This window comes from Struthio camelus, chromosome 4 (assembly GCF_040807025.1).
Source record: "Struthio camelus isolate bStrCam1 chromosome 4, bStrCam1.hap1, whole genome shotgun sequence".
Lineage (NCBI taxonomy): Eukaryota > Metazoa > Chordata > Aves > Struthioniformes > Struthionidae > Struthio > Struthio camelus.
In genome coordinates this window covers 65,153,025-65,176,888 of record NC_090945.1, presented here as the reverse complement: position 1 = coordinate 65,176,888, position 23,864 = coordinate 65,153,025, and the positions used below count along the sequence as shown (strand labels likewise).

General features: G+C 37.0%; 1 long non-coding RNA gene across 1 annotated transcript in view; it reads right to left on the bottom strand.

Moving 5' to 3' along the window:
• Positions 1-3,726: 3,726 nt before the first annotated feature.
• The window catches only part of LOC104143066 (uncharacterized), a 98,962-nt gene continuing 78,824 nt past the window's right edge, over positions 3,727-23,864 (bottom strand). Inside the window, exons 5-6 of the long non-coding RNA XR_693840.2 lie at positions 5,272-8,149; positions 3,727-5,180 (exon numbers count right to left, since the gene is read on the bottom strand). This is a non-coding gene — a long non-coding RNA (uncharacterized lncRNA). The remainder of the gene's footprint in view (positions 5,181-5,271; positions 8,150-23,864) is intronic.

Genomic DNA, 23,864 nt, shown 5'->3' with positions numbered 1-23,864 from the left:
TTCTAGATATTTATAATGACGTGATACTCTTTTACAAGCCATACACAACTTGCTTGCTGAGCAGATATTCTGGTATTGTTTGAATTTGTTTCATGTATGAATCTCAAACATAAAAAACACATGAGATAACTATTATCGGTCATAGAAGACTTTACTCAGGATGACATTTCTGATCAAAACAATGATATTAATAATACCTAGCGCTGGAACCCTAGCATTGAATATTGGCTTGGCTATAATCACAAATATATTCAGGAGGGTTGGAAGCTAATATACAATGCTGGCTAAGTGTTTAAGTGGGGATGTCCTTGATTTTCATGAGTTTCTGAGAGGAAATCTAAAGCACTAAATCTGGGTCACTTCAACAGAATTGGGATATGCAGAGCAAACTCCTGCCAGTGCTAAATAGTGTGCTGTCTTGCATAAACCCTTGAGGTATGAATGTAAGAATCTGATAAGAATATATTCCATGCAATGCCCTTGCTCTAATTTTCTTCCTTTCACAGAAAAAAACTGCCCTTCTGATTGGAGGCCCCAATCAGATAAGCAGGAGAACTTTATGAAAAGTAAAGTCCAAAGTAGCAACAAATTGCTAGATGAGGCTTTCTTAATTTTAGGCAAGCAGAAAGGTTGCTCATTGCCTACATGATAAAAAGCTTGGATCTTATTCTTGCTTAATCATACTTTCCTTCTATGACCTTGCATGAGTAACTCAGCCTCAGCCTTTACACCTGTCCAACATACATAATATATGTCAACAACTGAGGAATCCTGTGAGGCTAAAATCATACCCATGTCTTCAGGATTTTTGAATGTCTTTGTACATCATTTAATATAATGTGTTACTTCAAACTCTAGGTTGGTAATTTCAATTCTTTCTTTTATAAATTTTAATTAATCATCATCTATCTCTTCTTTGCGTAATAAGTGTAACTTTGTTGTAAAAATCCAGACATCAAACACAATTTTCATGCATGATTGGAGTACTGTGTCCAGTTCTGGGCTCCCCAGTACAAGAGAGACATGGCACTCCTGGAGAGAGTCCAGCGGAGGGCTACCAAGAGGATTAGAGGGCTGGAGCACCTCTCCTAGGAAGAAAGACTGCAAGAGCTGGGCCTGTTCAGCCTGGAGAAGAGAAGATTGAGAGGGGATCTCATCAACGTGTACAAGTATCTGAAGGGGGAGTGTCAAGAGGATGAGGCCAGCCTCTTCTCCGTGGTGCCCAGCAACAGGACAAGAGGCAATGGGCACAAACTGAACCACAGGAAGTTCCATCTGAACCTGAGAAAAAACTTCTTCACTGTGAGGGTGACAGAGCATTGGAACAGGTTGCCCAGAGAGGTGGTGGAGTCTCCGCTGGAGATATTCAAAAGCCGTCTGGATGTGATCCTGGGCAATATGCTCTAGGTGACCCTGCTTGAGCAGGGAGGTTGGACTAGATGATCTCCAGAGGTCCCTTCCAACCTAAACGATTCTGTGATTCTGTGATTCTGTGATTACAAAAAATATGTTTTGCAATAATTACTTCTCTCTATGCATGTTCCTACTGCTTGGGTGGATATATTTTTCCTATTTTAGAAGTCCAGACAAGTTTGTCATACAGCTGCAAGCAGCAGTTCTATGTTCTTACTTTAGGATAGCAAAACTTCTGTTAAAATTGGATTAATATTCAAAAACACACAGGAAGATGTAAAATTATTTTCTTAATGGCTTGTTAGGATCTACTAAGAAAATAAAAGCGGAGTTTTCAAAAACGTTTATTTATGCCTCTTTTTACACGAGTTTTCTCCCTTTCCCTTCTCCCCATTGATTCTAATAACTGTAAGGGACTGGCTTACAAATAAGTACACAAATCAAAGTAATGATTAGTTAGGCCCAAAGTGATGTTTGTTTCAAACACAACACAACTGTAAGATCATGATAAGAAATGCTGGCAGAACTAAAACTCCCATGGGAAAGAAGTAAATGGGTTGCACAGACATACCTAAGGACAGAATGTGGCCTATAAACTCTCAGTTAGCAAACATACTAGGAAAAGGCCTGAAACTCTTGCCTGTGTAATTTGCTTACTGTTGTTTAACTTGATACTTGTTAAACTCTGTTTTCTTTTATTACCTTACTGGTTTCTTTTATACACAGCTAATTTCGACTAGTTCATCTGCACTAATCAATACTTATTCTGTATTTTAAATGACTTTTATTAATTAAAACACAAATGCATTCCCAACACACTCCAAATGCAGCCACATAATGAAAATAGAATATCAAATTGAACTTCCATCATATTTATTTCTAAAGGGAAATACATGCAACATAGTGAATGGTAAATAGGTTTTTTTGAGTGATTTTAATCTTCACGACTACACTATCTCAGGTTTAAAAAAACACAACATTTCATGCAAGATTTCGTTTCTCAGCTTCTCTCTACTTCTTATGACATAATTTAACCAGAGGTAAGAAATTCAGAACGACCACTGACATTGATTTATCCTTTATTTGTATCTGTGAATGTGAGCTGTAAGAATAGATTTTCACTTTTGTCACCTTGTGTCACAGCTTCAGTGTTAACTAAATATTTTGTTTTTCCTTTTTTTAATTATTTGGAGGATGCAGGTAACAGAACTTGCACTTAGGTCTCAGAAGCCTTTTTTTTTTCCAGTTCTGAGCCATCTGTTATGGGGTAGCCAGTTATTTTCTAAGTGTCTTACAACAGTTTTTCCAGCACTAAGACTACTTAAAGTAGAGGGTGAAATGGAACATCTGTTTTCTTGGAAGCAAGATGTTTAAAATGGATTTAAAGCATTTCTGTTTTTCTAGTATATAACACCAGGGGCCTGTTTCTCATTACAAGGAGACCTCCTTCCTTTCACTGCAGGCTGCAAAATATTAGCAGGCCAGGAGAATTCTGCACTGGCAGAAGTGGCTCTCTGAGAGCAAAGAGTAAGTATTCAGCTTTGGCCTTTCTACCCAGGATGAAATATTCAGGTTTGATCTCGCCCCGGCTCTGAGGGTGTGGCTATTGTGTAGAGCACTGTACCCTTGTTTCCAAGGATATACAAGGCAACGGATAAATCAGAGGGAAATATTAAGGCTGCTTTGTGCTTAATGTGAGGGCACACTAGGAGCTGGGTAGCCCCAGAAAGTTTCAGTTTAATTACATATGAATGTGGTTAAATTTTTATTTCCATGCCTATTTCCTCTCCTTTCTAGACCAGGAGTAAAGCAAATAAGAGGGAAGTTTCCTAAATGTGGTGAGGTAGGGCAAAAATCTTAGAACAAACTTTTCACCGCTTATACAAAGAGCAGTTATTTGCCAGTGTACCAGGAGCACTGGTGTTATTTCAGTTTGGAAGTACCTGAGACCTCCGTTCCAGTGCAGAATCAGGCCCAATACATGCAGTAATATAAACAGCTACAAATTTTATGTTAAATATAAAAATGAAAACGTAATTCTTCAAGATTTAGATCACGTTAGAATGGGGCCACAATCACATAGTCTCTAACTTACTCATTTCCTTTTATTCTAGCTTATATAGAAAAGATTTGTAAATAAACTGCACTGTGCATTGGTCAGAATAATGACTACTCACAGAAGAAATATTTCAATAGCTTTTAAAATTGTGATGGTTAAAGTGTTCTAGAAAATACTGATTTAAAAGCTATGATTTAATTGAGGGCTGTCTTTTATTTTTATGTGCCGAAAGTATTTTTCCTTTTCATTTCCTTGCTTGGGTTTAGTTAGTTTTTGGTTGTTTGCTTTTGGCTAAAGTTATTTTCTTTTTAATAAAAGTCACAGAAAATAGCAATAAAAACTAACCTGAGTATATATGTCCTTTCTACTCTTTTTCTCTCCCTCTCCCTCTCTCTCTCTCTCTCTTTTTTTTTTTTTTTTTTTTAATATTTTGAGGGTTAGGGATGACCATAGTTTCCTTTTCTCATTTTAGCTTTAACTCCTTCCTTTTAGTCATTTTTCAGGTTTGCTTTTCCTGTCTGTTCAGTTTTTCCTAACACGACTGTTGGTATGGTTTGCAGGTGTGCCAGGGAGCAGCAGGAGCAGAGCTGCTCCAGAAGGGGGGGATGAGCCAGGAGCCAAAGGTAACCACAGCATGGGCAGTGCCCTCACCAACAAGTGCAGCACCACAGTGTCTGAACAGGGTGAGTAGAGCTGGGTGCTCACTGGTAGCAGGGTCCATCGCCAGCCCCAGGCAAGACAAGCAATGAATCAGGCCCAGGGTCCAGCAGCAGGGGATGTGGACAGAGAAAGGACTGGAGACAAGGCTGTAACGTGGGTCCAAAGTCCATGCAGGCGCAGGGCCAGAGACAGCGCCAAGCACCAGCACGCCTGTGATATCGCTCAGACAAAAGCTGGGTACCCAGGCTTGGGCGTAACTGCAGTTTCCGGGCAGAGGATAGTGGGGAGGCCCCAGGTGAGCCTGCTCAGGGCAGTTAAGGCTACAGGTGCACCCTGACAAAATACTTTTTCCTCTCTACTGTATGTCCAATTGTTTGTGTTTTCTAGTTCTTTTCATACATATGGTCTGCATTCCTTTCCTCTTGGTTTTATTTATTTATTTATTTTTAAAACAGATAAATAGAAATCCTGTTGATTTCTCACATACATGCCTTCTAAGCATTTTTCTTTGTGTCTTGCTATGCATAAGATGCATTTACCTCTGTCAGTACCTACCTCACTGCACAGTTTATCTAAAAGCTCCTAGTTAGTTTTTTAGTAAATAGAAAATCATTCGTATACTAATAGTACTCCATTAAAGAACACTTTATTATGTGGTTTGCCCTTAAGCACTAGCAGGTCCTGCTGCAGTTTATATATATGAGTAGGAACATAACGGAAAGTTTCAGCACAAGGAACTGTATCTCCTGATACAGCCATACAAGTGAAAACCATTAAGTTCATGCTTTTTTCCAGAATCCTTCCCATTTGGATTAGGCTGTAGTGCTCAAAGTCCAGGTGTCAACTCATTCAATATATATTGAAATTACAATAGAGTATCAGATTGACCCGTATCTTCTCACAGTACACACTTATTTATTTGTATATATGCCTTTCTGATGCACTTGAGAAATACAGTTCCTACCAGTTGCCATGGTTGCTGCCTGCAATCTTAATAAACTTTTTAAAAGTGTTTTGAAGAGTGCACAGAAATACCATCCTGGGCAGGCTGCCAGTTGGAAGGATATTATAAAATACTGCACTTGCTCACCAGGGGTTTCCCACAATATCTATCCACCTGGCAGCCTGCCCTGCTAGACAGGAGCCTCTAGGAAGGCAACACTGTACCTGTTGCTGGCAGATTTAACCTCACAGTGGGGGCAGGAGAGCCCCAGGAAGAGTTTTTAAAATTTTTTTCAAGCCTAGACATTTCTGTGGATTTACTTCATTTACAATATCGTGTTTTTGATAGAAATCTGCTTGTTTTAAGAACAACAATACTGTATGAACTGAAATTTTCTCAGTTTTACAGATACCTCAAACAAACATAGATTACTGAAAGACTGTCACATAGGGTTTGGGAACTCTAAACCTGATACTGCTAGGATAAATCAAATAAAATTGTACCTCATACTGTACCTCCACTGCAATTGGTGATGAAGATGCCAAATAGTTCCCTCAAATTTCATTGGTCAACTAAATTAATATTAATCCTAGAGTGAATAAACATGACGACCAGGAGTTTCAAAATTTCCTAAACCGTGCAGCATAACTTTGCTAAAGAAAAATTAAAAAAAAAAAAAAAAGGAGGGGAAAAAAAGAAAAAAGAAAAAAAAAAAAAGAAAAAAAGAGACAGAGATTTGTCTTCTAAAAATCCACCAAAACTCATTTTAAAGCTCTCACCCAACAATTTGAAGAAGGCTTCTTTTTTTGTCTGCTTTTCAAAGCAATGTTAGAGTTTCCAACTGCCTTCAGAATGGTTATAGCAGAGCTTTCTTAAGATAGCTTTCCATGAACATAGTCCTTGCTCCCTGAATAGTTTAATATATTTTGCTTTATTGAAAGAAGATTCAGCAACTAATAAATTAATTAAAAAGTAAAAGTTGAAGTGAGAAGCAATCTTTTGTGATATGAATTGAAACTGACAGGTGTAATTCAGATCTTTCCAAATCCTTCCATCTGTGTCTGCTGATAAAGCACAGATCTTGACGGAGGAGAAACTCAAGGAAGAAAAACAAAGCCTGACTGCCAAACTGTGCACTTTTAAATATGATGATGTTTAGTTATTGGTAGCTGGGACTATTTTTTAACCTTAGCAGAATGCCTTTGAAAAGTCATGTTGAAGTCAACATAGAATGTTGGGATTTCATATTAAATGGAAAAGGGCTAAATTCTTCCCCGGGCCAGACAAGCAAGCTTTCAACATTTTTCTCCCATTTAGGCAGAAGTATATGCCCAGAGAATGTGCCCTGGCAGGGGTAGCACAGGTGTTGGTAGCAGTCTCTGATGGATGGCCAGATTGAGCTATGAGTCAATCCACTGAATATGCAATAAATAAGGCCAGTCTGGATGATGGTATTCTGCTGCCAAGTAGCAGAGAGCAAGTCCAGGTGTCCAAGATAGAGCAAAAATTAGTTCCTCAGGCAAGCCATGGGAGTTTATCTGGTAAGTAGGACTTGATTTTGGCAGTCACATTTATCAGATGATCACACCAAGTCAGAGATCTATCAAGAACACGGGCTGGTTTCAGTGGGCGCTTTTTCAGGGGAATGTTCATTTTCTAAGAATTCAAGAATTCAAATATGTTAAAAAATGGAGATAACTGTCCTTTTACCTAAATCAGTTTATGGCAGCAGTTGTTAGGGAGCTGCAAGAGTGGGCTGCACCGCCACAGAACGTGAGCCAGCAGCCGAGGGTAAAAGCAAGGTAGGCAGGGGTGGCACCCTCACCAGCAAGCGGCACAGTCCCACAATACCCCAGCCAGAAGAGCAGAACAGGTTCCAAGACAGTACACTAGTCCAGCCAAGAGTCGGGATCATCAGACAAGCCCATAGTGATGAAGTTCAAGATCAAGCCATGAAGTCAGGTCAGCAGGTCAGGAAGGTACATGGCTAGGAAAAGGAATACCTACAGCATAGGTCAGGCAAGGACCAAGGCAAGGACGTGAGCTTAAATGCATTTCCCAGATCCAGTGGGGAAGGGCTGACAAAGCCTCTCACAGCTCTTTTTCCACACAGCTCTTTTCTCAGCAGCCTGATCCAAGGTTACATAGTTGCACAGTATCAGAGCTGGCACTAAGTACAAGCAGCTAAGTGCCTATGAGAGGAAGAAGGTATTACAGAGCCTGTTGGTGCACTCAGGGCCCTGAGAATAGCTGTGCAAAACTACCAGAACAAAATGTAAGATTTCCTTAGAATTCCATCAAAATTCTTGAGATTAAGTGCCCATGTAAGCATAATAATAGATAAATCTACAAGAATAGAAAAAGTTTCAGGTAAATAGTTAAAAATAATCAGTCCTAGTTTTCCATCGAACACCATTATTTTGGGCTTTGATTTGGCATTTGCATAAGATGTTTTGTGGAACATTTGCATGTTCCACAGTGGGAACAAACCAACAGTGGGCTTTACTAGATTTTCACTAGTTGGCTTATGTTATATATCATTCCGTAAGTAGAAATCGGACTTGTATGTCCTGAGGGGCAGAAGGGCTTTCAGTTCTGTTTGTTTTGAAGCAAACTGTCTCTAAGACCTTTATCCCAATGTTGTGGTCACAAAGAAAAACATATTCTATGATCAGAAGTCTGTTCAAGATTCTTAAAAACCTGCTAAAGGTGCGACATCCAATACCTGCTAATACTATACAAAACAATGAGATAACTGACACCATGGCACAGGGAACAACAGATCTTAATCATCTTCATTCTCCCATGAATATGTAAAATAAAATGTTTACATGACCAAGAAAAAAGTAGTTCTTTAAACTGACAGAAGGGATTGGGGGGTGGAGGGGGAAGGCTCTAGACTTTCACTTCCTAATGTGTAACGTCTTTCAGGAAGGTCTACGTAGTCAGAAAGAGAAACCCACCAGCTCTCAGTGTTACACAGATCCAAGCATTTCCCTCTACCAAGAGAAAGGTCTGTCTCTTCAGCATGAATAGACTTCAGTCTCATCCTGGAAAATGGCCAAGATATCTCCCTAAAGGGGGGGAAAAAAAAAAGAAAAGAAAAAAATCATTAATGCCACCTTATTTGAATCTTCCACATTTTGCCATGTGATCCAAATCAGAAGAAGCTTCAACTAGTAAGATAAAAATGTTGGAAGTGACATACTCCTTGGATAAGACAAAATTTCACTTTAGCTTCTTGGGCCTTGTATTTGTATAGGACTTGATCAGCAACATCCAGGAAGCACTGTGGAGAGAATGACTTGTAAGTTGTTTTGCCAGTTGAGGATCATCACACTGTGATAGTCATGTAAATATGATAAATATGATGTAAATCTGTTCTGAGACCCAACAGCCACCATCCAGAAGTGCTGAGAGGACTGGCTGATGTCTTCGCAAAGCTGATGAACTTTGAAAGTTGACCACAGAAATTTAATGATACTTTCAGAGTGATGTTATTTACTCACACGATGTTCTAAGCTGAGGTATACATTCAGCTTTCATTTGGGATGGTGGTCAGATCCCTAACAATAGAGGATACAGGCTGTATTGCTCAAATATTTGCAGTACCACTGTGCCCAGAAAGACAGATCCATTCTCCACTCTCAAAGAATTAAAGAGCATCTCAGGTTGCTGATGAATGAAGCACCACTGAATGAGTCCCAGGAGTTTGTTTTACCAAAGATGGTTCACAGAGGCTTTTCACTTCTTGCTTTTTAAAAAAAATTATGAGTAAAGCAGTGCATTGTACCCCAATGCTATTTATACAAGTATTAAAATGATACATCTAATTTGCTTTAATCTGTTTACTTATTAATTTACATGTTCTGCAAGTTAAGCTTATCTCTAATATAAACTCTATTTTATTTATAATAAGAGAGTTTTGTAAGTTTAGACACTTTTAGAGGCATGATAATATTGCTACAGTACAACTGCTATTGATATAAAGCAAAATAATTAGAGTTTTCCCATAGGCAAACACCAGATAATTGAGACAATTCCCTTTCTAGTTCGTTACAACTTTCTAGGAAAGAGGCATTTTGATATAATATTTTCAAGTTTAAACTGACTCCTATAAAATTTTAGAGCTGTTGTTAGGGAGGCAGCAACAGGTCTCAGAGGCAAGTCTGTAAAACAATTTTGGAAGTGATTTTGTTTTATAAAAACTATTAACACTTACAAATAGCTAAGATAGTTATTAACAAAATAATTATAATTCTATTGCTTCTTGAAGGAGAAAAAAAACCATAGTCTTTAAGTTATAAAGATTTTTCAGGAAAAAAGCAAGGAAACAATCAACTAAAAATTTTAGCTTAATACATTTACACAGGAGGGTCAAATTAGGGCTGCACAGGCATTAGGCTAAGTACTTGTCTTCCTTGGCCTTATACTGCTGTTATAGTCTAGGAATCAGCATTATCTCTGCTTTAATATCTTACCGCTCACCAACTAGTCAGCTTATTCTGGTAGCATTTTTTCTCCCTAATTTGCACAATTAACTAAGAGCTAATAGAAAATGTTTTATAATTATTGACTATATTATTTCATGGCAGTTCCAGATTTTTTTCTGTCCATACATGCACAATATAACCAAATAACTTGAAGCTCAGCGATAAAGACTTTCACACAATAATATTACTCTGTGTAAAGTTTGATACAGCTTATAGAGAAAGATGTGTATCTCTCAAGCAGTAAAGTCAAGTTCTAATGCAATATAATATCATAGTATAAAGATCAAATTGGACTGAAGTATGTCTCAGAGCACCATATTCATTCAAATTTTGTTAAGATGAATTTTTAGCCTGTGGTTAAAAAAAAGGCTTCTTTATCAGGAATTTAAGTCATAAGCAGATATCAAAATTAACACACACAGTGCATTTCAAAAATACACAGTGTGTTTATCTGAAACAGGTTCAGAATGTGTTAGAAGACTATTACTTTATATTAATAGAATATCTTTCAGTGTTACAGAAATAGCAAACACTTCTGGCAATGCTATAAATGATGGACAGAAAAGTGCACTTCTTGGTTATAAAAGATATATTCCAGGCATTAACTTTAGGACCTTAACAGAAAAATATTTAGAAGCTGCTCAGGCCTGGGAATTAATTCATAAATTGTGCCAAATTAAAACAGCAATTGATACCGTGAAATTTTGGTAAAATTCCAGTACAGTTAGTGATTCCAGATATATAGGTGAGATCTTGCCAACGTCTGCTGAAACAGAGATCAATGCTTAGTTTTCTTTTCTACATTTGCTAAATGTAGAAGTGTTCTAAGTCCCTGAGACACCTTAGTGACTTTACTTTTAAATATGTAGTTTAAATTATTAGGCCTAGTCAGACATTCTTCGCAAACACCTTTTTAAAAAAAATTTTTTTAAATGCTCATTTGTCAAGAATATTTTATTTTTGATAGGATTGAAAATACTTTTGGCTACTGCTATTTTGTAATATTAATTATTTTCATCTGCTGTAGGATGGAGTTTTAAGTAAAAACAGGAAGAGATTCACATCTCCAATAGGGCAGCCAGTAGTCAAAGAGAATGCAATTAGGTCAGAAGCCCGCCTTTAAATCTTATTTTGAATCCCCAGAGGCTGATGGTTAAGGTAGTTATGGGGAATATAGGAGTAGCTTAACCACCAGCCAAGGTACTTATGGGTAAAATAGGAGTTGCTTAACCATCAGCCTTATGAAGTGTTTGATGAAAGATACCTTTAAAGCTCTCTTCAGTGGAAACTATTTTCCTTTTGTAAAAATAAATATTAATTGTGTCAAAAAGAAAAGAAGTCAAATAACTGTATTTTAACAGTCAAATTACTCAGGCATATTTTGAGTTATTCCACTTATATATCCTAATTCCCTAAAGGATGTTTAAATTTACATAAAAAATTACATCTGCACTAGGAAGTTCTGAGACAGTAGAAATTATGAGTAACCATGAGTCATTGGGCAAAACACAGAAACGATCATGACAGCACACATCCAACTTGAATGACTTAACAACTTGACTTGATGTGATCTGGTGAATTCTGACTTCTGTATACAGTGGAATGATTTCATAAGGACAAGCAGAGGGTACTACAACCCAGTTTGACCCTTAACTGGTGAACGGATTTGTTATATCTTAGGCAAGGAGGTGCACCAGTCCTCTATATCCCAAGGTTTTTGGGATTCTCTTGGCTGACTTTTTTTTTTTTTTTTTAAACTTCGTATCCTCTTTGTTCCCTGTTTGCCTTTTCCTGTTACCATTGTAGCAAGGAGAACCAAGAGCACGGCTGCTCCACAATGGAGAGCAACCCAGGAGCCAAGAGAGGCCACAGCACTGGCCAGAGCAGTGTCCCCACCCACTGGGGTGGGCAGAGCAGGACACTGATAGCAGGATCTAGCAACAATCCCAAACAAGGCCCAGGCACAAAAAAGGCCCAGGGTCCATCTAAGAAGTCCAGTTGGGACTAACAGGAGACAGGGCCAAAGAGAGGGCTGGAGACAAGCTATACCATGCATATGAGAGGTCCATCAAGGAGACAAGCTACCTACAACATAGGTCCAAGGTTCATCCAGGAGGCAAGGACAAAGCTCAAGCAAGGACTGAGTGACCAGCCAAGCTTATATGAGGCTCCAGAGTCCCTGGCAGGTGGTGTGGATGAAGGCCCCATGTGAGGCTCTTCAGGAACATTAAGGCCTATGGTTGTCCTCAAGGCTCTGACAATCACAGCCTTTAAGCTTCTTCACACTACCACAACTTAGGAATGCAGCCAAACAGCTTTCCAGACACGATGATCCGAGAATCAAAATCAGCCTAACTGAACCGTTTTCTAACAGAGCAGAGACGGAACTAATACTTCTGTGCAGCATTCAGCTATAGCTTGTATACCTATCAGATTTCTTGGAATTAGCTCAGGTATCAACATAGCACTGGGTAGATTCAAACACAACTTTTATCAGATCACTTGTTAAGCCCCAAATGCATACTTTATTTACTAGCCACATTTTGGTAATACTGAGAATTCCAAGAAAGTTAAGCAGCAGGGGACTTAGCTTAAACTCAAGCACTGCCAGTATCCACAAGACAGCCTACCTCTCACTTGTGCCGGAATTCTCATTGCTAGAATTATCAGACTGTCTTCTATTCAAAGGATGGCCAAATAACAGGTAGAAGAATTAGAATATATACATACATTTGTGACCTTTTCAAAAAAGATGTTGCAGCTGTCTTCTGGGACTGTCACAAAAAGAAGGACTGCTGATGGAGATCATGACAGCTGAAGCTTACAGAAAAGTAGCAAAAATCATTTTCAGTGTTTATTTGAACAGCAAACTGTTAGCCGGCCATAACATGAGTTCACCTCTTGTGAAAGATGTGCAGAATGCATTGCAATGTCACTTAGAAATACCACACAATTGCCTTTTTAAAAATAAAGATTACCCTCTTTTATGCCCAGCTGACTGAAACTTTTTCATTTACAGTCAGTGAAGAGTTCATTCCCTTCTGAATTATCCATTCTTTTGACTCATCATAGGACAGAGAAAGTCATAATGAAAAAACCTCTGTATGATGAAAAGAATAAAGAATAAAAGAATAAAAATCAGAAGAAAATCTGCCCTTGATTTTCCAGTACAGGGACTGTCCATTCCTCTGTCAAATATTTCCAAGACTAATTGTCACCTCCATCACTCAGTATTTAGAACACAGGTGTAAATACTGGTTTCAGAAATGTGGATAATACTACCAAGCCAGCACAGTTAATAAATTTATACTTGAGACTGAGAGACTTTACACACAGAAAAAGAATTAAGAGGGGTCAATTTTCTTTTTATAAAATAGACTACTCCATCTCTCATCATACAGAATAAAATTATTATTATAGAAAATATGTAGGTTTACTTAAGAAGAAACCAAGAGAAAGATTTAGTATTATTTATTATGAAAATAAAAATCTTTAAAAAGTAAAATTTTCCTAGCAAGTTGTTACTCTTTTTGTACTAAAACATATGATATTCTAGCCTCAAAGAACAAAGTGATTGCCAGATATAAAGGTACTATTTGTGGCAAAACTCCAAAAACAATTTCTTCAATATTACCTTTATAACTTTAACCTTCTAATTTCCATCTCTATGCATATTTTTACTATAAATTTCAGGAGTCTCATTCCATTACTACATATCAATTTATTTACATTTACTCCAGTTCTAAAATTGTAAGATTATAACACAGTATAACTTTACAAATACTTTATCAAATTCTTTTAGGATTACAGCAACTTCACTAAAATTTTTTGAAAATAGATAAACCCCACAAAAATCTTATCAAAAGTTATCAAAGTTAACACATTACAAGGCTTTGTTGTTTTTTGTTTTGTTAATAAAATAGATGTTTTCTTTGTGCTGAGGAAATTTGGTTCTATTATGCCCATATGTAAAGTTTTCAACAAGACAAGTTTCTCATGAATCTAATTTTCTTTTCCTTTAACCACAGAATCTACCTGAAACCTTCATATGGCCAGCAACTGTTCCTTTTGCCTGAGCCATCAAAAGAAGGGTTTGGGAAGGAGACAGGGAACAACTTAAAACAATTATAAAAGGAAAACCAATGACTTGTTTGAAGAATAACAGAAGACTGAAAATAAAATTTCAGAAAAGCAGTGAGTTATGCATCAAAATGATAAATACTTCCTTCAGTAATTCAAAGGCAGTATTGTAATTTAGAAAAAATAATACAGGTGAGGAAAAGAGATTAATTTAGCTATAGATTCAGAGGATCAAATGGATCATTTCTATTTTGTTTGATTTTTATTTGTCTTGAATTATCTATATCAAAAGTACATACCTTAGGCTCAAGGGACAAAGAGAATAAGAAAGCTGAAGCACTGAAATTGCATCAAGGAACAGAACAGGAAACAACTTCAAGACCAATAAGTACCTATGACTTTTTCTGTCATAAAGATAAACATTTTGACCTTTTTAAAATATGACTTCTGGAATTGCAAGGGCAACATAATCAGGACACTTTCAAAGGACACTGATTTGATGCAATAAGTAGAAGAGATCTCAAAAGCTAGAGAAAAATGGAGCTAATAAAATGCTAAACTATAATTTACTTGTTTTTAATAATCCTGGCTATTTTAAATTCAAGGGTTAGAACTCGATAGGCTTCTGTACATTTAACAGCAATTTCAAAACTTCTTTGAATTATCAATGTAACGACAACCATTTTTGATGAGCAGTCTGTACAATGGCATTGCAAACTACAAATGCAATGCTAACGTCATCTTATTGCTAAGTAATTCTGCTATTTTCTCATGATAGTCTTATCTTATGTACCCGAATGAAAACGTCTTTATTTTTGTTTACATGATGCCATTTCCAAATCATACTTACAAGATTACAGAAAAATTTAACAGTAAATACCATGCTGCTTTAAGAAAGCACACAAAACTTGAGCTTGCATGAGAAAAATAGCATGTAATGTGTCACTGATCTAAATAAAATTATGAAGCTGTCTGTAAGGCTGAGTTAAACAAACAACTGAGAGAATTTTGCTTTTCCCTGAGGCAAATGACTGATGATTTACAAGAACCCTTTGTCACATAGATATACGTTGTTATTTGAATATACTCCCTGTCAAGGAGCAGGGAGGGCTGGCTGCTCTCTAAGGGACAAGGAGCCAGGAGACAAGCAAGGTAATTTGTCCAGCAGGGCAGGACCTCGCTGCGAGGGAGCAGGGTGGCCGGGGGCAGCCCAGGCATCAAGCACTTCCGCAGGGATTACGTTGGGCTGAGGCCAGGCTGGGTGGTCGCCTGTAAGTTGGGGTCGGGATCAGTGGGGCTGAGGCCAGGCCGGGGCAGGGCCATGGTGGGACTGGAGCCGCACACAGCTGCAGTCTTGTGGAGCAAGGACTGATGGCACCAGGCTGGGCTGACATGGAGTCCTGGGCCCGGGCAGGGGAGTCTGGGCAGGGTCAGTAAGACCTGTAAGTGCCCTCAGGTCCCTGACACTCTTAAACTGCACTTTCAGGTACAAATAATAGATTCATCTAGCTTCTATTCTGTCTCTACATGTTTTAAAGCTCTTCTCATTACCCTTTACCATTGTCTTCTGTATCTTTCCTCAAGACACCCTGTAAGAGGCATGTTTATTGTGGCCATTTCATATATAGTGAAAACAGCCGTCTTTGTCTTGCAGTTGGAGGCAAACGTTGGTTGATGTCAGAACAACTGAAAGCTCTGAAGTCATTATTTAATGTTTCATAAGTAAGGTCAATGCTTTGGGGCTAACTTCACAGAAGGATTCAGGTATTACTATATGTGTGAAATCTAAATTTTAATGGCTTTCTCATAAAACAGAAGTCAATGCTTTAAATTAGGTAAGTAGTGTCACTATCTGCAAGGATTAAAATATCTGAGAGTTAAATCCACAAAGGCCAGGACACTCAGTAAGAAAGTAGTTCTATTATGCTATAGAAAATACTTGAAACAATGGAAGAGATGTCCATCTGCAAAGTGCTCTTACCCTTCCCCATCACTTTCTCCTGCTTGTTTTCCATTTCTTATTCCACAGTAGAAAGTCTAGTGCATCTCAGCTGCCTAGGAGTGGTAGAGTTCAATTTCCATTCCTGCCTAGGAAGATCAGTGTCATACCTCCAAAAGAGGAATGTAAACCACTAAACTAAAAAATTCTGCAGTGGGGAGTAGAGGGTTTAGGGTCCCACCTGGAAAGACAAAGTTCACTCACCTGTGTACAGTTTTTCATGTTAACAGTATAGATTTATTGATATAAAAAACTGACGCAAGTACAATTCTTCAACTTTGTTGGAGCCCTCATTGAAGCAAGGAGAGGGAACCATACTGCAGTTATTTTAACGGGTTAAAAAAGAAAAAGCTTTCACTAGCAAATATGCCAATTCTGATTTTCTATTCTCTTGAGGAACAGCTTTTTTTCATCCCTGTTTACCTTTGCTTTTTCTGTAGCCCTCAAAAACATTAACAACACCTTAGATCCTCATCAGCCTCATCCAATCCAGAACAAACTTGTAGTTCAAACACTCCTCTGAGAGGCTCTTGTTTCAGGCAGAAATAAGAATTAATGCCAAGTCTTCCACATTCTTGGTAATGTTATAACTGCTAAGATACTGCATGAAATAAAGTCCATTTTTCTGACTCTTGATGTGAAGAGAATGTTTACCCAACTTAAGTTACTAACCAAATGTAAAGTTTAGATCTAACAACGGCAGCACTTAAGTGATGTCATAAGTGTTTGTGGAAATTTGATATAAATGAAAATCATTTCACCATCCAGTAGATATTCTGACTTGTTAACTAATAGAAATTAGGAAGCACTTAGGAAATTGCAAGAAATTAATGTTTAAAGTTGGTAAATTAAAGATTTCAAAAGGAAAAGGTTCTGTGGAATTTTTCCCAGGATTATATTTCTCATCACTAGGACTTCCAATTCTGCCAAGAAAAACAAAGGAACAAACTATGAAAAAGCATCTTTTTTGGTTATAAGAAAGAAGAATGTTCATTCCTGACTCTGTGTCTTCCTGTAGCTCTAGGATAGTTTTAGTATGACTGATCAAAGATGGACCTAAATTGCATTCTAATTCCAATCCAATCTGCTCGTCAACAAATCTAATCTGCAAGGTTTGCTTTGGTATTCAGTTTACATCTTCTTTTCCTTAATTTCATGCCAATATTGTAGCTACATCATTTATCTTATGCTAAATTATTTCTCCCTGTCTTAATATTTACATGCCTTAGATATTTGTAGCCTGTTAACTTTCCCTGCCTTTTATCATTACTGCATCAAGTTATACCTACTTTCCTCTTTTATCTTTCCTCAGAAATCAATCTCTCCATCTCCTTGATCATTTTGTTGCTATCCTCTGAATTCCACTCAGTTTGTTAATATCTTTTTTTGGAACGTAGTGTCTAATATCAAATGCAATATTCAAAATACGTTCACTCCAGAATACCACAAAATAAAAGTTACTTCCTTGACTGTTGAAGTGGGACCAAATTCTTTCTTGTCTTCTGACCACTTTGTACTCACCATGCCAGTTGTAAAACCTTATTGATCCTCCAAAGTCCTTCCTACTACATGTATAGCACTATTGTCTATCCCCATCTGGCCAGGCTGCTACAATGACAGCCTTATTTGGAATGTAAATGAAGGAACCTCTCAGAACTCAACAAGACCAATAACCAAGACAGTCCACAACAGAAATAGTGCTGGTAGATGTGTTGCATCTCCTTCACTGTCTTTATATTCAAAGTTTATATAAGTCTTTGTAGGTTTTGCAGTTTATATCAAAACTACATAGGTTTCCTGAAGGTGTTAGCAGCATAAGACCACTGGGGACTCCATAGGTCATCAAGCCTCGTTCCCTTGCAATCGTAAATAACATTATAGGGTAATACCTTCTATGAGCTTATCAAGTTCCATCTTAAAAGTGTGTAACTTTCCTGTCCCAACATTGCAAATTATTCACAAACATAAGATAGGGATAAGAAATGCTCTCGCTGTTTTGCAAATAGGGAAATTAAGTACATAAAGATGATCTGTTGAACAAAAACAGTAAAGTGGGGTTTGCCCTCTCTCATGTATAGAGCTGCGATGGCCTAGGTTGTCTGATCTAGATTTATTCTGTTAAACTCCTGTTAGAATTGCACAATGACATTACATAGTGCCCTTTTAGCTGTCTACTAAATCAGATTAAAAGACTGTATATATTCATGTAGTCAGAATATATAATGTGAAGAAGCTATCCTTAGCCTCAATTTTTTGTGTGTTTTTGAAGTTACTGTAAAGAAGAAAATCAACTGAGTGATTATATTTAATCTGTATACCTGGAGGTACTACACACTTGTTGGCAGGACACAGAATTTAGGGATTCATCATATTTAGTAAATTTGCTGTATTCCTCTATCTAGATTCACACAACTATTTTCTGACTTTTTTTACCCAAATCTAAATGTAAAAATATTTTTTTCTGTCTTGGATCTTCAAATGGAAACTTCAAAAGGTAAACCGTAAAAATGTTCATTTTCATGCACAATGGACAATGATTTTTCTGCTTTTTTCAGACAGCTGTAGCTTATCAAAGGTTGAGTTTTATTATGTCAAAAGTGAACTAGCTATTTCTTTCTCTCCAAAAGCTTCCACTTGCTTTGTTTATCAGCTGCGATGTAGTTGATAAACACCTTAATTTGTGTAATACCTCAAAGGTTGGGGCTGCCTTCAGTTTGCTTCCTTAATTTATCCCATATGTGTAAGTTATTTTCAAATCTTACATGTTCTGTGACACTCTAAGCCAACTCTAGTCCACACAGTCACTAAGATCATCTTATTCATTATTTGAATATCAGTTCTTTACCTTTTCTCTGAACTTCCCCAAAACACATTCTACTACACCAAGCTGTCTTCCTTAGGATATAACTTTCTTTCTTCCTGCAATTCCTCTCCTTTCTACTTATGTTTTCTATGTTGTATTATATCATTCTCCTCTTCTACTAACATTTTGCACTAATAATGATACCAGATTTTTTATTATTTCAATTGCTGTTCATTTCTTTTTTAGAAACTTTCTTTCTGAGCTGGTCTGCAAAGCCATTTCTTTTTCTTCATCTAAATCCTACACTGAAAAGCATCTTATTTTATAGAAATCCAGCTAAATCAGCTACATATCTGTTTCATACATTTGACTTCAGATTTCAGCCTTCTGTTTAAAGGTCAGAGATAGGAGCATAGGGCCCTTGAAATGAAGCTGCGAACTGGTTTTGAGATAAGAAGCCCTAGATGAAAAAGCAGAGGGGAAGGCATAAAAGATAATGGAGTTCACACGCTTTTTCTCTTGAAAGTTATAGGGAACTGGACCTATAATCCACCTCATAGAGGTCCCAGTCCTCATATTTTTCCTTTTCTCCTATTTCTCTCTAGACAGGTCTTGCTCCCACAAGTTATTAAGAAGTGCATTCAACAGACATCCTGTGCTGAAGTTTTGAATGTTCTTGAAAGTGATTACATAGCCTTAGAATCTTAATTGCCAGATACAATGAGCCAATGTTCTGGACTACTTTTTAGTATGATATGAATCACAAAATCACAGAATCATAGAATTACTGGTTGGAAGGGACCTCTGGAGGTCATCTAGTCCAGAATCCCAATCAGGCTATTATTTTGATAAGTCCTTATCACACACTAGACCAGGTCCACAAAGGCTTTGTTTAGTCAAGGCTTGAAAATCACCAAGAATGGAGATGCAACAGCTTTTCTGGGTTACCTGTTCCAGGCAATTCCAGCTTTTTGCAGTTGTCAGGAACCTTCTCTCCCCTCATCACCATGATTTTTTTCTATAAAAAAAGACCATCAGCCAAGTCTTTTCAATGTTAATAGAAGTATACAAAAGAAGAGCAAAAGAGGAGACCTATTTCTGTAAAATAATACAGTGTATGTAAGAGCACTATAGTTCTGTTTTATGTGAACACTTGGCTTCTTATGGACAGAAATTTTAGTTTACCAAAGCTTTTCTGGAAAACGGAATTCCAGTGCACACATACTGGTCAGACTTTCTCAGGAGAGAGACTTAGTGCTTTACCTGCATTATGCATTATGATTTCCCCTGGATCCAAGAGAATTTCAGAATATTAGATAGCACAACTCTAAACATCACATTTTCACAGCAGTTCATAAATAGACTGGCATCCTTCACAAGACTGGTGCTATTCAGAAATGATTTTTTGAAGCATTAAGATAGTCCAAGTCATCACAAATAGCTGATCATAACTGACAGAAAACAGAGAAAGAGCAGATGGAACTAAATGGATTATATATGCTTCTTTTGGTGAGGGCAGCTTTCTGAAAAAATATTAATGAAGATCATTACTGTCCACAGTCCAGCTTAAAAATCTAAACAAAGAACTAGAGAAGCTAGTGAAGATCTTCAATATCTGGTCTCCTAACTTTCCCTTACAACAGTTTTCAGCATTTCTAAAGGTAATGGGAAAAGAGTGTTCAAAACTGTGGTAAAATCCAAAATTGTCTGTTGTACATCAGGTCTATTGTAACCTTTCAGTATTATATGTATTCCATTAGCTGTCAAGTAACTAACCTTTTAGAACCATAGAATTTAATTCCAAAATAAAGCCAGTGGAGTAAGGAAAATATCACGAGAAATTTCCAAAAGAAAAGAAAATATTAGTGTTTTTCTCACAAAGTTGATTCTTCAGTTGATCTTTCTCCTTCTCAAAAAGTATTGATTCTTAAAATATCATTAATAAACTTCACCAGCAATGTATGTTTGGATATGTGAAATTTTCACAATTATTAGAGTGAAAATTGAAAGTTTCCCAGTCTTAATTTTTTTGACATACAGTTATTTTCCACTATGACAGAAGGCTAACATTGTCTACAATTTAAAGAACTTGGAAGGATCCACTGCATTCCAATCCACTGCATTCCAGCAGCATGACTGCTGAAGTCCAACAATACCACTGCATTAGGAAAATGGAAAAGATAAACTTCACAAATCACTCTCTATAAGGGGTTTAAATGATGAAGAATTACTGGTAGTACTGCTATGGCCGAAACCTAGTCCAGATGTTTATCACAGAACAAAGGAAACAGATATTTACTTTTCCAGGGCGGGTAGAAGCCATCCTTTCTGTAAATAAGGATTTCCTGATAGTATTAATGAAGCTTGGAATTACAGTTTACAAATAACTTTAATAGATTAATGAACACTATATAAACAATTGTACAATGTACGTGCAACTGCGAAGAGGAGAGCAGACGAGAGGTTCAGGAAGATTTTTTCTAGTAAGCATTAGTAAGCATGGTGTCTACGTAGCTTGTTTATGACAGGCTTGAATGAAAAGACTGTGCCAACTAGATGACATCCTGACCATGGAATCTCCTGGTGATTTGACATAGGAGGATTCACCCTTTGTGGCTTCTAAAGAAATTAGTTCCTTTTATTTTTTACAGTAGGTGGGTGGTTGTAAATGCCACAGATAGATTCACTACATCTGCTTTCCTCTAGTGTGATAGAGGTTAGCAATCCCATTTTGCTCATGAGATTTGACTGCATCAGTACATTGTTATCTGCTACAGCAGATGGTCTTTAGCTATGATTGCACACATTGTGGAATTAAAGCCATACAACTGAACATTTCCTTAGCATATCTTTGTAAGTGTTTCCCTGGCCAGGATCTCAGCCACTTACCATATTTTTACTGGTCATAAAAAATGTCTTTCCAGAACATGTTTTGCAGTATTCATGCTGGATTCATGCTTCAGGTACAGAAATGTGGCTACCTTAAACCTTTGCGTGCACTCAGTGAAACCAGTGAAACAGAGTTTCAAACACCCAAACATTTTTCAAATCAGAGGTGTGTTTATGTAATAAAAACACTCTTTTTTCTTCTAGTAACCTTAACTTCCGAGTGTTTATTAAGAATTAAAAAAGCTATACATGGAATTAGAACTGATAAACTCAGCAAATGCAGTCACCTACCCCAACAAAAAGCGCTATAAATGAACTGGGACCTCTGCATTCTTTCTGTCTAAGTTGTTGCTTAAATGTACTAGGAGTTCTCTGTTGCAATAATTCAAGTAGTTTCTTGGCACAAGGGTGGATACTGTGCCAAAAAGTATTAAGAGAATTCAGAGAGATTAAAATAGTAGGGAAATTTAGGCTGGTCTTTTTTCGTATCATCCTATTTCTCACTTAATGCGTTTGTACTCCACCCAGATGATGCACAGGTGAGAAAAATCTTAATTTCTGTGTCAAATGGTTTAAAAATGGCATTTCTTTTTGGTCTATCAATTAGAAATCCTAGTCAGATGGCTTGACAGAAAAGTTCCTAACATGGCATACTGATAGATATAATGAGAACAACTTTAAATTGAAGCATGCTGTGGTAAGGAGCATAAGTTGGGAAGATGATAATGCATAGAGAATGATAATCAGCTGAAGATAAAGTTACTTTAATGGAAAACACTGATGTTAAGACTCATGAAACTGTGCAATGAGATGAAGTTATCACTTGAAGAAAAAAATGAATTAATATCTACTAAGCTACGTGAAAGCAAACAAGTGAGAGTCAAATACTACAAAAATAGGAAAAAATGGGAAAAGAATTCTATTTCCTTTTCCTTACCTAATTAAACCACAAGCACTTCAGAGTAGCAACTTATCTTCTTGCATGGTTGTCAAGCATGCAAGACTGTGGACCGTTAGAAACCCCTTACAAAATGGCTTTGGTTAGGTGTTTAGAGTGATTTCACAGCAATATAAAAACACACAGATGAAATCCTAGCCCATGTGGAGACGATAGCAAAATTCAGACTTCCCTGGAGACAGACTTTCAATACAAATATGAAAATATCTTTAAATAAGGGATCCATAATACACATTTCCTATTCCCGCACTAAATATTTTAATATTTTCAAAAATACAAAATTTAACCAAAAAAGAGTATTTTTCTGAAGAGCTGTGCATTCTTTGAAGATCCAATTCAAAAGGAAGAACTTGAGTCCTTAAGGTTTAAATGTCAAAGAATTCACCTTTAAGGAAAGCCTGTGGACCTAAAATATATCTCTGAGCAGCGCTAGTAAAACTACTCCTAAGAGATATTAAATTCAAGAAAGTTCTCCCTTTTCAATATTGTTTATATGGTCTATAACTCTAAGCACTCTTTCCTTCTAGAAAGTGTGTTTTTTTATTTCCTTTTCTTTTCTGTGAAATCCACTGAAGTGTTTTTTCTTTCCTCACAGTACACATGGAGCCTAGAAGCCCAGCTCAACATTCAGCAATGGTCAGTCCCTTTTTGGATCCAGTTTAGAGCCCCTAGTGATATATCAATCATGAAAACAAATACAAATCTTTAGATATATAATTCTAGGCTTGTCATTGACTGAACTAGGGAAAATCAGCAAACATTTTTACCTCAACGTCTTCATCTTTATAAGGGGCTGATCATATTCACTTTGTACGAAGAAATATTGTGAAAATTAGTGTTTGTCCTGCACTTTGAACACATCAAAGGTTATAAAATGCTATTACTAGTTTTTGTTCCTGCTGCTTAAAAATCATTACTATTCATTCTGTACTTGCTGGCTGTTGAAAATAATTGATCCCTTTGCCTTTATAATGTCCCTTTACATTTGCGTAGATAGTTATTACATCTCTCCTTAATGTTTTTTTTTTCTCTCTCCAGACTGAATAAGAACAGTTCTGTTAACCTTTCTTTCCAGGTTCAATTATCCAAGCCTTTCATCATGTTTGTTTCTGTTCTCTGAGCTATATTCAGTTTCTACTGTTTATTTTCAAGTGCTGCATTCCTAACTGATTGAAGAGGTGCAACTGAGCCCTGCTCACTGCTGAACAGTGACATCATTTACACACATTCTATTACATTTTGATAAACTATTTGCATTTTAACTGTTACACTAATAGAAAAACAAAAGATTATTTTTAAGCCAGATCAGTTCTCTTCGACAGCTCACTGCACAGCTGCAAGAACATTAGTGTTGACACAGGAAGGCAACAGGCAAGACATGGTGGGTGGGGGAGATATAGCTGCCCCTTTCAGAAGCAGTGTTTATTTGTGACAAGTTAAAGTGATCAGCTTTTTCCTAATATCATTTCCTCCTGTCTTTCCAATCCTAAATCATTCCTGATTGTAGTTGGATTTTTACTCCAATGCTTTATTTTAATAGCTGAAACTTTTCATAATTCATTTATCT